A 13,616-nucleotide genomic window follows, 5' to 3' on the forward strand; every position below is an offset into this window, starting at 1 on the left:
ACGTGATGCCATCTCGGGTGGTACCGACAAGTGAACGATCTGCTGTGTGGGTTCGTGAACTCACGAATGTCAATGCTGTACCCCGGTTCCTCCAGTCCGGAGCAAAAAAAAGTCCCAACCTTTAGAGGTAGCGAGGATGACCCACGCCTTTAGAGGCCACAGGCGCCAAAATGTGTTTTGCGCGTCGCCTCTGAGAGTAACCATGTGTGTGGGTGGTGGCCCTGAGACTTGGCCACATTTGGGATTCCATCTTAAGCGGACCTCTGAGAGAATCTCGGTGCATCAGGCGACGAGGCTGTGAAGGAGACCCCCGTGCTGCTGCTGCTGCATGGCTACAGGGAGAGGGTGGCCGTGGATCGTCAGACTGCACGAACAAATGTTGATGTTGACAGATGTATTCTGATTAGGTTCCTGGATTTTTCTGTTTGCGCATAGCCACTTTAAGATGTTTTCTTGTTCATGTTTTTGTTTTTTTGTTTTGTTGCGGTTGCACCCGATTCAATAGCCGAATGGCTCACAGGGTTATACCAAATAAACTGAAACTGTCTTATTGGAACACCCTCGTGTATTTAGAGTCTGTTCTCCTATAACGCAATTTCTCAACATGTTATGGAGAAATCGCGTGAAAATAAATGATATAGGCTAAAGCAGAGTCCTGGGTAACACGTGGGATGCGTATGCACGCTGAATACAAACCGAGGAGCCTGGGCAGCATCTCGAAGCATCCAGCAGCATCCCGCCTTGTGTGACGCTCCGCCGAGGCAGCCGTAACAACCGCTTGTTCTTACACGCGCGACGTAGATCTGTTCACTCAGTCGCGTTATATCCAATTCGTATCCGCGTTATAAAAAAACGTGTTCCCTAATACATTCATCACGTTATGTCCAATTCGCGTTATGAAAACAGGCATTGTAGAAGAACAGACTGTATAAATAAATGATGGTTCGCAGGAACTTTATCCTGCACTCACTGCTGGATGAAGGCCTCCCTCCCCACGTGGTATCAGTCATGGGGTTTGACCATACTTCTCCAGACCGGTCACTGCGGTTTGGTGAAGAAGATGGCGCCGGGTTCGTTTATATCCAGTATATCACTCACAACTTTCTCTCAGCCGTATCCGGGAATGTAATGATGATCACCGAGTTCGTAGTTCACTGCACTAAGCACTGCACCACCGCTCTCCCGTCGCATATGAAGTACGTGTAAATGTGTGTGCTAATTCCACATTCCCATGCCGGATGCCAGTATCACCCATAGAACGACCGCTGTTGAGTTCCCAAAAAGTGGAGCTGCTCGTTTTATCGACCGCAGAGGATTGACGATGATGATGCGCGTTCATCATGGTACTGGTTGTTATCGATGATAGTACAGGACCAACACTGATTATGCGACTAATGATGGCGAGGCTGCTGATCATGTGATGATACTCGTGGTGATGTTGCTTTTGATGATAGTGATGATGACGTCATTGATCAAGACGATGCTGCTGCTGATGATTCCTCTCTGCTGATTATGATTATGCTGCTGCTGATGATGATGCTGCTGCTGATTATGATGCTGCTGCTGCTGCTGCTGATGATGATTTATGATGAACCGAGTCGCAGGTATTCACTGTCAGTCGCGAGCCCCTCGCGTCGGCGTCACCGCGACCATGCAGACTCTTTTCGAAATCCAGTAATGGCCATTCCACATTCCTATGGTGGGGGCGGGCAGCGGGGGGGGGCATTCTCTTCACATTACAACCACCAACAAAATGTATATATGTTGAACTTCTTTCGCACCGTACGCAACCAGCGGCGCTAATCCGAGGTGCGGGGACAAGACAACAAAATCGCATTCATGAAGTGACAGCATCCTTCATCATAAACTAACCCAACACATTCGTCAACAACACTGTGGCCAATAACACTTCGAAGGAAAAACATATATACAATAATAATTTACATTTGTAAGGCGCATTTCATCCCAGGATCCCAATGCGCCATGTAGGGGAAGGAGAAACTAAGACAGGACCAGCAGCGTACACGTCCAAAACTATGTGGGAAATACCATTTTAGAGAGAGGTGCGTTTCCAGGGCAGATTTAAAATAGCACTAAAGATGATGCTTGTTTCATTATTAATCAGAGGCAACGCGTTCCATAGTCTAGGAAACGTTTCGGGCAATGGCCCTGGATCATTTGCTTGAAGGTGCAGGTATTCAAGCATCGAGATCTCACTCTCTCTCCATGGTGACATGTGTCGCGCAGAGACGGCGTCTCTCGTACGTGCGAGCAATTTCGCTGACGCGTTTGTTATTGATTTAATTGACTTTAATTGCGTGGTTGAGGCTCGCCGTTTCACTGATGTTGTTCTAATTATTGCTAATGAGAGCTTAAACAATACCGCCCGAGATGAATCCCACGTGGGTTACGTCACGGCATTCACTCTCCGCTCACCGCTTATTCACCCACACGCCCGTTCGTTATCTCCAACTCACTCACCACTTCCCTGTATGTATACTCATTCACTCGCTCACTTGGCCACTTTATTCAGCCACGTACCCACCCACTAACTCACATGGTTTCTCACTCACCCACTCATTCACTCACCGCTTATTCACCCACAGACCCGTTCATAATCTCCAACTCACTCACCCACTACTTCCCTGTACACTCATTCACTCGCTCACTTTTCTCTCACTCGGCCACTTTATTCAGCCATGTACCCACCCACTAACTCACATGGTTTCTCACTCACCCACTCATTCACTCACCGCTTATTCACCCACACACCTATTCATAATCTCCAACTCACTCACCCACTACTTCCCTGTACACTCATTCACTCGCTCACTTTTCTCTCACTCGGCCACTTTATTCAGCCACGTACCCACCCACTAACTCACATGGTTTCTCACTCGCCCACTCATTCAATCTCACACTCACCACGCACTCAAGTCACTAGCACATTCATTATCTCGTTTATCCGTCCACCAACTCAATAATTTTACACTCACGGACTCATTCACTCACACACTCACTCATTCACACAGCCTCCAACCCAGTCGCTCTCTTAACCCAATCACCGACTCATTCACTCACACACTCATTCACTCACACAGCCTCCAACCCAGTCGCTCTCTTAACACAATCACCGACTCATTCACTCACACACTCACTCATTCACACAGTCACTAACCCAGTCACTCTCTCAATCCACTCAGACTCATTCACTCACACACTCACTCACACAATCACGAACCAATTCGCTCTCTCAATCATTCATCCCCCCACTCATTCACTGCTCAAAGATAGTTCCTATCGCCTTAACATACTGTTGGGGAAAGCGTTGCGAGCGAGTACCTACTGTAACTCACCAATATTTTTTTCAATCCCTCACCACTTATTCACTTACCTACGAATAAAGACAGTGCTGATGAAAGCTATGATGATGATGGGGGAGGAGTTCATAACCAGGGTGATGTTGATGATGGCGGCATTGATGTGGATAATGACGTTGACGGTGAAGATGATGCCCTTCACAATGATGGCTCGATGGTCACCACTACAGGGGAAACAAAGGCGGTCGGTACGACGACGGTTCCCATTTACGGCTAACTACCATCACACCGACCCTCACCCATTATTTCTCGAATGTTCAGCACTTTCCAATGCACCCTGCTGGATGATGAAAGCCACCTCACACCGTGTCGGTCGTGTTGGGTGTTTAACCAAACTACAGCACGCTGGGCATCGGTGAAATCGAGCTTCATAGCTCATCGGGTTGCTCCAGCATGAAGAAAGATTCTGATTCTGGTCAGGGCGAGGTTGGTGCAATTCGAGGCTCAGGGTCAATTCAGATGATATCACTCGCCAGTGAAGGAGGAATCCGATGAGCTATAAAGCTCCTTCTAGGCAGGTGTCCAGTCTTGGAGGGTCGGAACTGAAGTTAACGCAGTGCAGTCACCACTATGCCACCACTCACTCCACTCGTAATACCGTTCAATTTCCTGCCCTTTCTAAATCCACTGCTGGATAAATACCCCCCCCCCCCCTTGAGTCGCATCGGTCGTGGACGTTGTCTCAAGTTCATCATGAATTTAGGGGCGCGGATCCGGTTTCACATTTCAGACGCGACTCAGCAGTGACGTCAGCCCTGGCTGGGAATCCAACTCCGAGCATCGGGCTCGTAGCGCAGTGCGGCCAACCCACCCCACCCACTGAATGTGAAATTGACCACCTCAATGTGAAATGTAGTTGGTGCTCTGCATCTGCATGAGCCATGCGAAAGAAGAAGACCCCACCCCGTCGGTTCATAGCTTTTAAATTTGCAGCACATTCTCGGTCCACCGCTGGATGGAGGTTTGTCCACTCGGTTATGGAAGTTGTTTGACCAAACTTCCCCACTCTGACCTGTGCGGGAACTGGTTAAATCGGGGGAACGGGGGGTCAGTACCGGTTTAGATTTCAGATATCATTGGCCACCGATGTTACAGCCGTGGAGCCGGGGAATCGAACTCGATGCTGCTCCGCACTTAGCCACCGCTCCACCTCGCAAAGCCCCGACCACCGTCATTAACAGAGTCTCGCAAACAGCGTCTCGGCTCGTCTCGGCTCGGCTCGCGTGACATTTGTGGTGAGAAGGTCGCGGCTGGAGGCGCGGATAGGACGCGGGGAATGAGGTGGGGGGGGGCTCGAATTAAACCGCGCGGCGCCCTGACCCCTGAGCCGATTAGAGGCGCGGCGGCGCGCGGAGCCTCAACATCGACAACGCCAAACACCAAACATCCTGCCGTCACCGCCGCCTCTTACATCACCGTCCACCACCACCAACCATCAACACCATCACCGCCGCCTCTTACAACACCGTCCACCATCAACACCACCACCATCAACCATCAACACCATCACCGCCGCCTCTTACAACACCGTCCACCATCAACACCACCACCATCAACCATCAACACCATCACCGCCGCCTCTTACAACACCGTCCACCATCAACACCACCACCATCAACCATCAACACCATCACCGCCGCCTCTTACAACACCGTCCACCATCAACACCATCACCATCAACCATCAACACCATCACCGCCGCCTCTTACAACACCGTCCACCATCAACACCACCACCATAAACCATCAACACCATCACCGCCGCCTCTTACAACACCATCCACCATCAACACCACCACCATCAACACCATCACTGCCGGCCTATTACAACACAGTCCACCATCAACACCACCACCATCAACACCACCACCATCAACCATCAACACCATCGCCGCCGCCTCTTACATCACCGTCCACCATCAACACCACCACCATCAACACCATCGCCGCCGCCTCTTACAACACAGTCCACCATCAACACCACCACCATCAACCATCAACACCATCGCCGCCGCCTCTTACAACACAGTCCACCATCAACACCACCACCATCAACACCATCGCCGCCGCCTCTTACAACACAGTCCACCATCAACACCACCACCATCAACACCATCACTGCCGCCTCTTACAACACAGTCCACCATCAACACCACCACCATCAACCATCAACACCATCGCCGCCGCCTCTTACAACGCAGTCCACCATCAATACCACCACCATCAACACCATCACTGCCGCCTCTTACAACACAGTCCACCATCAACACCACCACCATCAACCATTAACACCATCACTGCCGCCTCTTACAACACAGTCCACCATCAACACCACCGCCACCACCATCAACACCATCACCGCCGCCTCTTACATCACCGTCCACCATCAACACCACCACCATCAACCATCAACACCATCACCGCCGCCTCTTACAACACAGTCCACCATCAACACCACCACCACCAACCATCAACACCATCACCGCCGCCTCTTACAACACAGTCCACCATCATCACCACCACCATCAACCATCAACACCACCACTGCCGCCTCTTACAACACAGTCCACCATCAACACCACCACCACCAACCATCAACACCATCACCGCCGCCTCTTACATCACCGTCCACCATCAACACCACCACCATCAACCATCAACACCATCACCGCCGCCTCTTACAACACAGTCCACCATCAACACCACCACCACCAACCATCAACACCATCACCGCCGCCTCTTACAACACAGTCCACAATCATCACCACCACCATCAACCATCAACACCACCACTGCCGCCTCTTACAACACAGTCCACCATCAACACCACCGCCACCGCCATCAACCATCAACACCATCATCAAAGCCATCAACACCGCCACCATCGACGCCACCACCACCATCAACCATCAACACCATCATCAAAACCATCAACACCACCACCAACACCACCATCGTCACCATCACCACCATCACCAACGCCATCCACCGCTCGCAGGCGAGCGCGGCCAATGGGTGACGCGGGGATAATGAGATTAATTGGTCTGGAGCGAGCGCGCGCGGTGATAATGATGACAATTAGGGGAGGCGAGGAGCGAGGGGAGGGGGAGGGTGGGAGAATAAAATCTGGGGGACAATGAGAGACACATTAAGGCAAATACAAACACGCACAGACACAAAGACAAAGATGCCCGTATATAGCCTGAGAATACTTTTGGGGCAAGTGCTGTTCGTGAGCACCGATGAAGGCTGGAACGGCACGCGCACGAGGAGATGGATGGACAGCAGCACGCCCGGCGTGGCGATGTTTACAAACCGCACCGGGTACTCATTTGAGGCTGAGTCGACCTAGGGGAGGCACAGGACCGGTTCGGATAATCGTCCCTAGTGATGGCCGTGAGCGGAAATCGAACTCGGGTCGCCTGGTTGATAGCGCAGCGCGCTAGCCACTACACTACCGCTCCCACACAACACTGACACACAACACTCTGACACAAAGACACACGCACACCATACTCAAAACAAGCACGGCCACGAAAGTCGTCCCAAAATGTGTTTGACCCCCTCCCAGAACGATTTAAGTTTAAGGTGTCGGTAATTGAAAGCAAATACATAATGTTGTCTCAGTCGTTTGGCATGTGTCTGGTAAATGTCAAGGTTTCCCAGATTCTTATGCCTAAATCTATTGGTTAAGCTGTTCAAGAAAACGCCACCAAGCACCAATGACGTGGCCATGGCCAAGAGGGCTTCGGGAAGGAGGGCATCGCCATTCTTGTTTCGAGAAGACGAATGGGCAATGCCGAGATCCACCAGCAATCCCTGCAGCTCTGTGCTCACGGCCTCGGCAACGGGGTTCACCCATAGAGACATTTTATTTCCAGTTAAGCATCAAGACGATGATTTTTTTAAGAATAGGCGTTTCCCCTTTATATGGCAATAAACCAGGAGGTGTTAAGATGTTCAAACGCCACGTAGATTCCTATGTGAAAGGCATCAAGTCTGCATTGACCACACGTACTTGTGGCAAAACATGCAAACAAAAATGCTCTGATGACACAGGCATTTCCTTTGAAACTGATTGGCCTATACATCAGAGACCTGAGCAGGAGGACATGTTCATTGAAGACGGTGGATATTGCGCGTATGGAATGGTGGTGAAATGTATAAACAATGACGTTCTACCACACCGATTACATCCGATGAGATGGCAGCTTTTCGGGTAGACTCGAGTACACACGCAACCGCCATTTACCATTAAGCAGAGCCGTAACACTCACACACATATCACAAAGATCCCCCGTGTAGCCTTTACAGACTGTTGAGGCAAGTGCTGTTAGCGAGCACCTATGAAGGCCGGCACGGCACACGAGGGGGTGGGTGGCCAGCACCACGCCCGGCCGCCTTTGTCTCCCCAGTGGCGATGTTTACACACCGCACCAGCTACTCATTTGAGGCTGAGTCGACCTAGGGAAGGCCCTGGACCGGTTCAGATAATCGTCACCGGTGTAGACCGTGAGCGGGAATCGAACTCGGGTCACGAGGTTCATAGCGCAGTGCGCTAGCCGCTCCACCACCGCTCCCCACACGTATAGATGTGATATGTACACGCAGTATCACACACAAGAGACAAAGTTCCCCCGTATAGCCTTAACAACCCGTTGTGACAAGTGCTGCAAGCGAGCAGCACCCATCAAAGGCCGGCACGGTGCACGAGAGGGCGTCAGCCTCGGCCGCCTTTGTCTTCCCAGTGGCGATGTTTGCTCCACCGCCCCAGGTGCTCATTTGAGGCTGAGTCGACCGAGGGAGGGGACGCCCAGGTGGCGGTTCACATATTCGCCACTGTTATTGGTCGACGCACATTCACATCGACGGACACAGGCACACGCTCCGTTAATTGCGTCAGACTTGGATAATTGGCGCCGCTAATTGCGAGCGTGAGCCACACAGCGATAGGGGAAGTGGGGGGGGGATTTTGATTTCGACTTGGGGGGGTGGGGGGGTGGGGAGTCGGTTGGCATAATTCAAAATAAACAAACTTACGCAGTACACACAGACAAAGATCCCCCGTGCAGCCTTCACGTAATTTTGGAGCAAGTGCTGTGAACGCGCACCAATGAAGGCCGGCACGGCACACGAGGGGGTGGGTTGGCCAGCAACCACGCCCGACCGCCTTTGTACTCATTTGAGGCTGAGGCGATCTAGGGGAGGCCTCCAGAACCGGTTCAAATAATCGTCACTGGCGTCCAATAATTCCGCTCGCCGGGTTTGGAGCGCAGCGCACTTACACAGATATGCACATTGACGCACATGCCCATTGTGCGCACATACACAGAGGTCGACGCAACAAACGGCAAAGACTTACATTGACAATGCGCCCATAAAGTAACGAGCAGAAAACACGCCGGAAGCAACCGGAGCGAGTGGGAAGTACCGAGCAAGGGAAGGAGAGAGGAGAAGCAACGAAGATGATCCGAACACAAGGAAGTGGAAGTGGAAACATTTAATGAGAGAGAGAGAGAGCAGAGAGAGAAGAGGGGACCAGACGGAGTTGCCTGTGGTAGGAGGAGTTCCAGAGCGAGGAAGCACCGAAGCTAAATGAGCGACCACCAGAATTGAAGCAGCGGATCTCGGGAGCGAGGAGGTCAGAGTTATAATCTTAATTTGGAGCTTTCGTGACTGCAGGAATTACTCTTTGGTTCTTTCGGTAAAGTCACGTAGAAAGATAAAATAATAAATTAAATAATAGCATACGACGTTTCGATTGCAACACAAGCAATCGTCATCAGGTATAAATGAAATAGCAACAAAAATGTAACCAGAAAACTATAGACAGACATATAAGCAGACAGATATCACCAAGATACATAGAGAAAGAATAACACATAGGCACAGAGAGGGAGATCGTCTCTGTGGCGAGGCCTTAAATAGACAGAGTTGATGGAGCGGATGGAGCTGCCTGGGAGGGAGAGACGGAAAAGTTTGCAGCGGTAGGGAGGAGGGTCAAGTCCGTGGATGGATGTAAATGCGAGGACAAGGATCTTGCGGTGCACACGATCGTGGGTGGGAAGAACAGCGGACTGAGGCCAAGAAGTTTGGGAAGGGACCCGGGTTGGCGGTGGTTATAGACCAGCTGTCGTTGCTGAAGGAATTGTGAGGTGGCATTGGGGACATTCAGCCTGGAGCGTGACAAACGCGTGGCGTAGGGCCTCGCAAGCAGTGGGTGGGGGGGGGGTAGGCACGGAGACAGGCGAGGAAACGCTCAGCGTGAGGATCGAGAAGGTGCGCCAAGGATGCGGACAATGGGACTGAGGCTGCAGTCGGGAAGCTTCAAGTAGTTGAGTCACGAATTTGTTGGCAAGAACCAAACATAATAGCTGGCATTTAGCTGAAAGAAATGTGAACTATTGAAAGCAGTATGATGATCAAAAGTAAAGCCCTTTTCAGGTCTTTGGCAGATAGTACATCAGCCACCCGCGCACTTCCGATTAGCACGTTAGACTACGTACTGCGCGAAAGAAGTTCAACATACATATGAAGTATTGGAAAATGACGGCAGGAAACTCCTTGACGGGAACACACTTCTTTTATTAAATCTTGACTTGTAACGATACAACGCGTGGCCTCTCTTCTTCACAATGCGGTCACCATACAACGGTACAACTCGTGACCTCTTCTCTCCGCCCTACGCTTCTCTTGACTCTCTTAGATTCTGTGCTGCTGGCTCTCTGTGCCTCGTGTAGACTCCGCGCCTCGGCTACACTCTTCTCTCGTCTCGTGTAGACTCTGCGCCTCTGCTACACTCTCCACTCGCCTCGTGTAGACTTCGCATCTCTCTCTGGCTACACCGTATGCATACTCGGCTCGTGTAGACCTTTCTCTCTCTCTGGCTACACCGTATGCATACTCGGCTCGTGTAGACCTTTCTCTCTCTCTGGCTACACACTATACATCGCTCAGCTCGTGTAGACCTTTCTCTCTCTCTGGCTACACACTATACATTACTCAGCTCGTGTAGACCGTTCTCTCTCTCTGGCTACACACTATACATTACTCAGCTCGTGTAGACCGTTCTCTCTCTCCGGCTACACACCTATACCTTACTCTCCTCTACTCTCCTTACTCTCCTTTACTCTCCTCTCCGGGCTCTATCTCTGCACCTTCGTCTTCATTCTTAGATGGTTCCACTTCTCCCCTCTACTCCTCTGTGCATCATCTTATATATCTCTTCCTCCCGGGAGACGGAGCGGATGCGGACCTCAACGTCGGCACCGCTCCTCAGTTACCCAATCACCACGCGCTATCTCTACGATCCGTTTCCGCCCAGCGCGTGTTTCCACTCCTCGACCAATCACACCGCGCTGCCACCCGATCACTCCCTCTCAGCGCGTCACCGGCACACAGCCAATCAGCAGCACTACCCCCACCCGCGCACTGACGCCTGCTCCTCCCCGTCAGCGCGCGTCACCACACACACACGTACATACGCGCTGGCACATGACGTACACACCCAGCGCGTATCACCACTACATCACCCCCTCCCACATAGCTCGCAGCCGGCCCGGCTGCTAACAACAACCAACCGCTACGATAAGATGACAACCAACCAAAAAAAACCCCGTAACCCCCCAGTGTGCCCCGTAACATAACAACAAGAACAACAACAACAAGAACAACTATGTACAAATTGACAATGAACACGAAAAGTCAACAACAACACAATACAAGCAAATTCCAGAAAACGAACGCGCCCCGCGCCCCTGCGACTACACGCAGTGACGAGGCGCACCAACAGCCCCGACTCCTCACGAGGCGGGTCGCGCAAAGTAGCACGACTTGGCGCGAGTCCGTCTGGCTGGTCCGTCGTATGGGGCGGGACACTGACGACCGTCCGACGGTTCCGGCTGCTCCAGACGGCGCGGAACGGGCCTGAAAGGGCCGGCCCCGCCGCGGAGATCCGGCCGCCGGTGGTCGGCAGCTGTCAGATCCGAGACACCTGGGAGCAGATCAGGCGAAAATACGCGTGGATCAGGCAGAGACATTTCCCCCTGTGGGTCGCCGGTCACGTCACACGCTCGGCCATGACGACACAAGGGGAGGCCATATGGAGGCGAGAACGGTTTCAGTCGGGAGGGGTGAACGTACCAACGGCGCTTTCCCCACTTTATCTGAACACACTGGGGTCGTGCAACGCGCACGACCTCCACGGGTCCCCTCCACGGTCTCAACAATTTAGGCGACGTAGCCAAGGGTGCCTGAGGGCAATGCAGCCAGGCCCTGTCACCTGGTTTCCAATCGTGCCCGGGCACCTTCCGTGCCCGCAACCGTTCATTAGCAATTTGGCGAGCCCGCGAATTAAGCCGTGCGGCCTCCCTCGCCCCTGTCAGCTTGTGAATATTAAACTTAATATGTTCTGCCAATTTAGAATTAGTTCGTGGAGCGGACAGGCCAAGTTGCGTTTCCATTGGCGGGTCAGCTTCCCGACCGTACATCAAATAGAATGGGGAAAACCCCGTAGCTGCATGGGGGGCCATTCTATACGCGGCAAGGACTCCCGGGACCTGCAGGTCCCAATCTACATGTGCCTCACACACCTGCTGGCACAGCATGGAAGTCAAAGTTTTGTGGAGTCTCTCCACCATCCCGTCTGTCTGCGGGTGGTACGGGGAGGTACGCACCGTCTTGGTACCCAACAGATCGCACACCTCTTGCAACAATTTACTCGAAAATTTTTTACCTTGGTCGGTCAGCAGGCGTTCGGGAGCCCCCTTGTCCAGGACATAGCCCTGGACGAAGGCGTCCATCACAGCCGCTGCCGACTGGTTAGCGAGAGGCCACGCCATAGGCCATCGGGTAAAGTATTCGACCCCCACTAACAAATATTTATTCCCTCTCGGCGTGACTGGGAAGGGCCCCAAAATATTGAGTGCAACGAGCTCGTTAGTACGCGAGACCTGAATAGATTGCAGCGGTGGATTAGCTGCCACGGGCGGTGGTTTACGCCTGGCGCACTCAACGCACCCCTTCAGAATATTTACCACATCACTTCCCATTCCCGGCCAGTAATAGTCACGCTGAAGCAGGGCAAGCGTCTTGTTAACTCCCAAGTGCAAGAGGCGTTCGTGTGCCGCCAAGACAACCCTCCCCCTTACAGCGGAAGGCACCACGAGTGCGTTCCGCCGGGACAAACTGTCCCATCTCAATAACATGCCCTGCTCAAGTACATAGGAGCCGGTACGCTCCTGGTCCCCCTCGGGACCCCCAACCTTGCGGCGCAATGCTAGCAGCGAGCTGTCCGCCATCTGGAGACGGCCCCATTCGCTGAGCGACAACGAGAGCAGCGAGTCCCGACCCTGAGAGGCAGTGGAATCATCCACGATCGGTGCGCCCGCTGTCGCAGCCAGTGCCCCCATCTCCCCCGCAAGCGTCGGTTTACAGCGCGCCGATCCCGACAAACACGCGCATTCATCACAAGGCAACAACCGCGACAAGCAATCGGCATTTGTGTGTCGCAACCCCTTACGGTACGTAGTCGTAAACTGATAGTCCTGGAGGACTTCCAACCAACGCGACAACTGGCCCGAGGGTTGGGCGACCCTCAATGAATACTGTAGCGCCGCGTGGTCCGTTCGGACCGTAAAGTGACGACCATAGAGATATGGCCTAAACTGCTGCACAAAAAAGACAATGGCAAGCAGCTCGCGACGGGTGACGCAGTAGCGCTGCTCCGCCGGAGACAACACCCTACTACCGTAGGCGACAACTCTTTCGACACCCCCAACGACTTGGGATAGCACCCCCCCAATGCCCGTGTTGCTAGCATCCGTGTCCAGCAAAAAGGGACTCGCAAAATCGGGATAACACAAGGGTGGGGCACCCACCAAGGCGTCCCGGAGGGAGCGAAACGCGGCCTCCTCCTCCGGTCCCCATTTGAACTTCACTCCCTTCGCCGTTAGAGCGTGCAAGGGTTTTGCAATAGTGGCGAAGTGCTCAACGAACCGCCGATAATAAGAAGCAAACCCGATGAAACTACGCACGTCGGAAACGGACGTAGGTGTCGGCCACGAACCGACACAATCCGTCTTCGCGGGATCGGTGGAGATCCCCGAAGAATCGACAATGTGACCCAAGTATCTAACCGACTTCCGAAGGAGGTGACATTTGGCCGGTTTAAATTTCAGCTTAGCCGATCGCATTCGCAAGAACACCCCTCTCAATCGCTGGAGGTGTTCTTCAAACG

This window comes from Lampetra fluviatilis, chromosome 3 (genome assembly GCF_964198595.1).
Source record: "Lampetra fluviatilis chromosome 3, kcLamFluv1.1, whole genome shotgun sequence".
In the NCBI taxonomy this organism is placed as follows: Eukaryota; Metazoa; Chordata; class Hyperoartia; order Petromyzontiformes; family Petromyzontidae; genus Lampetra; species Lampetra fluviatilis.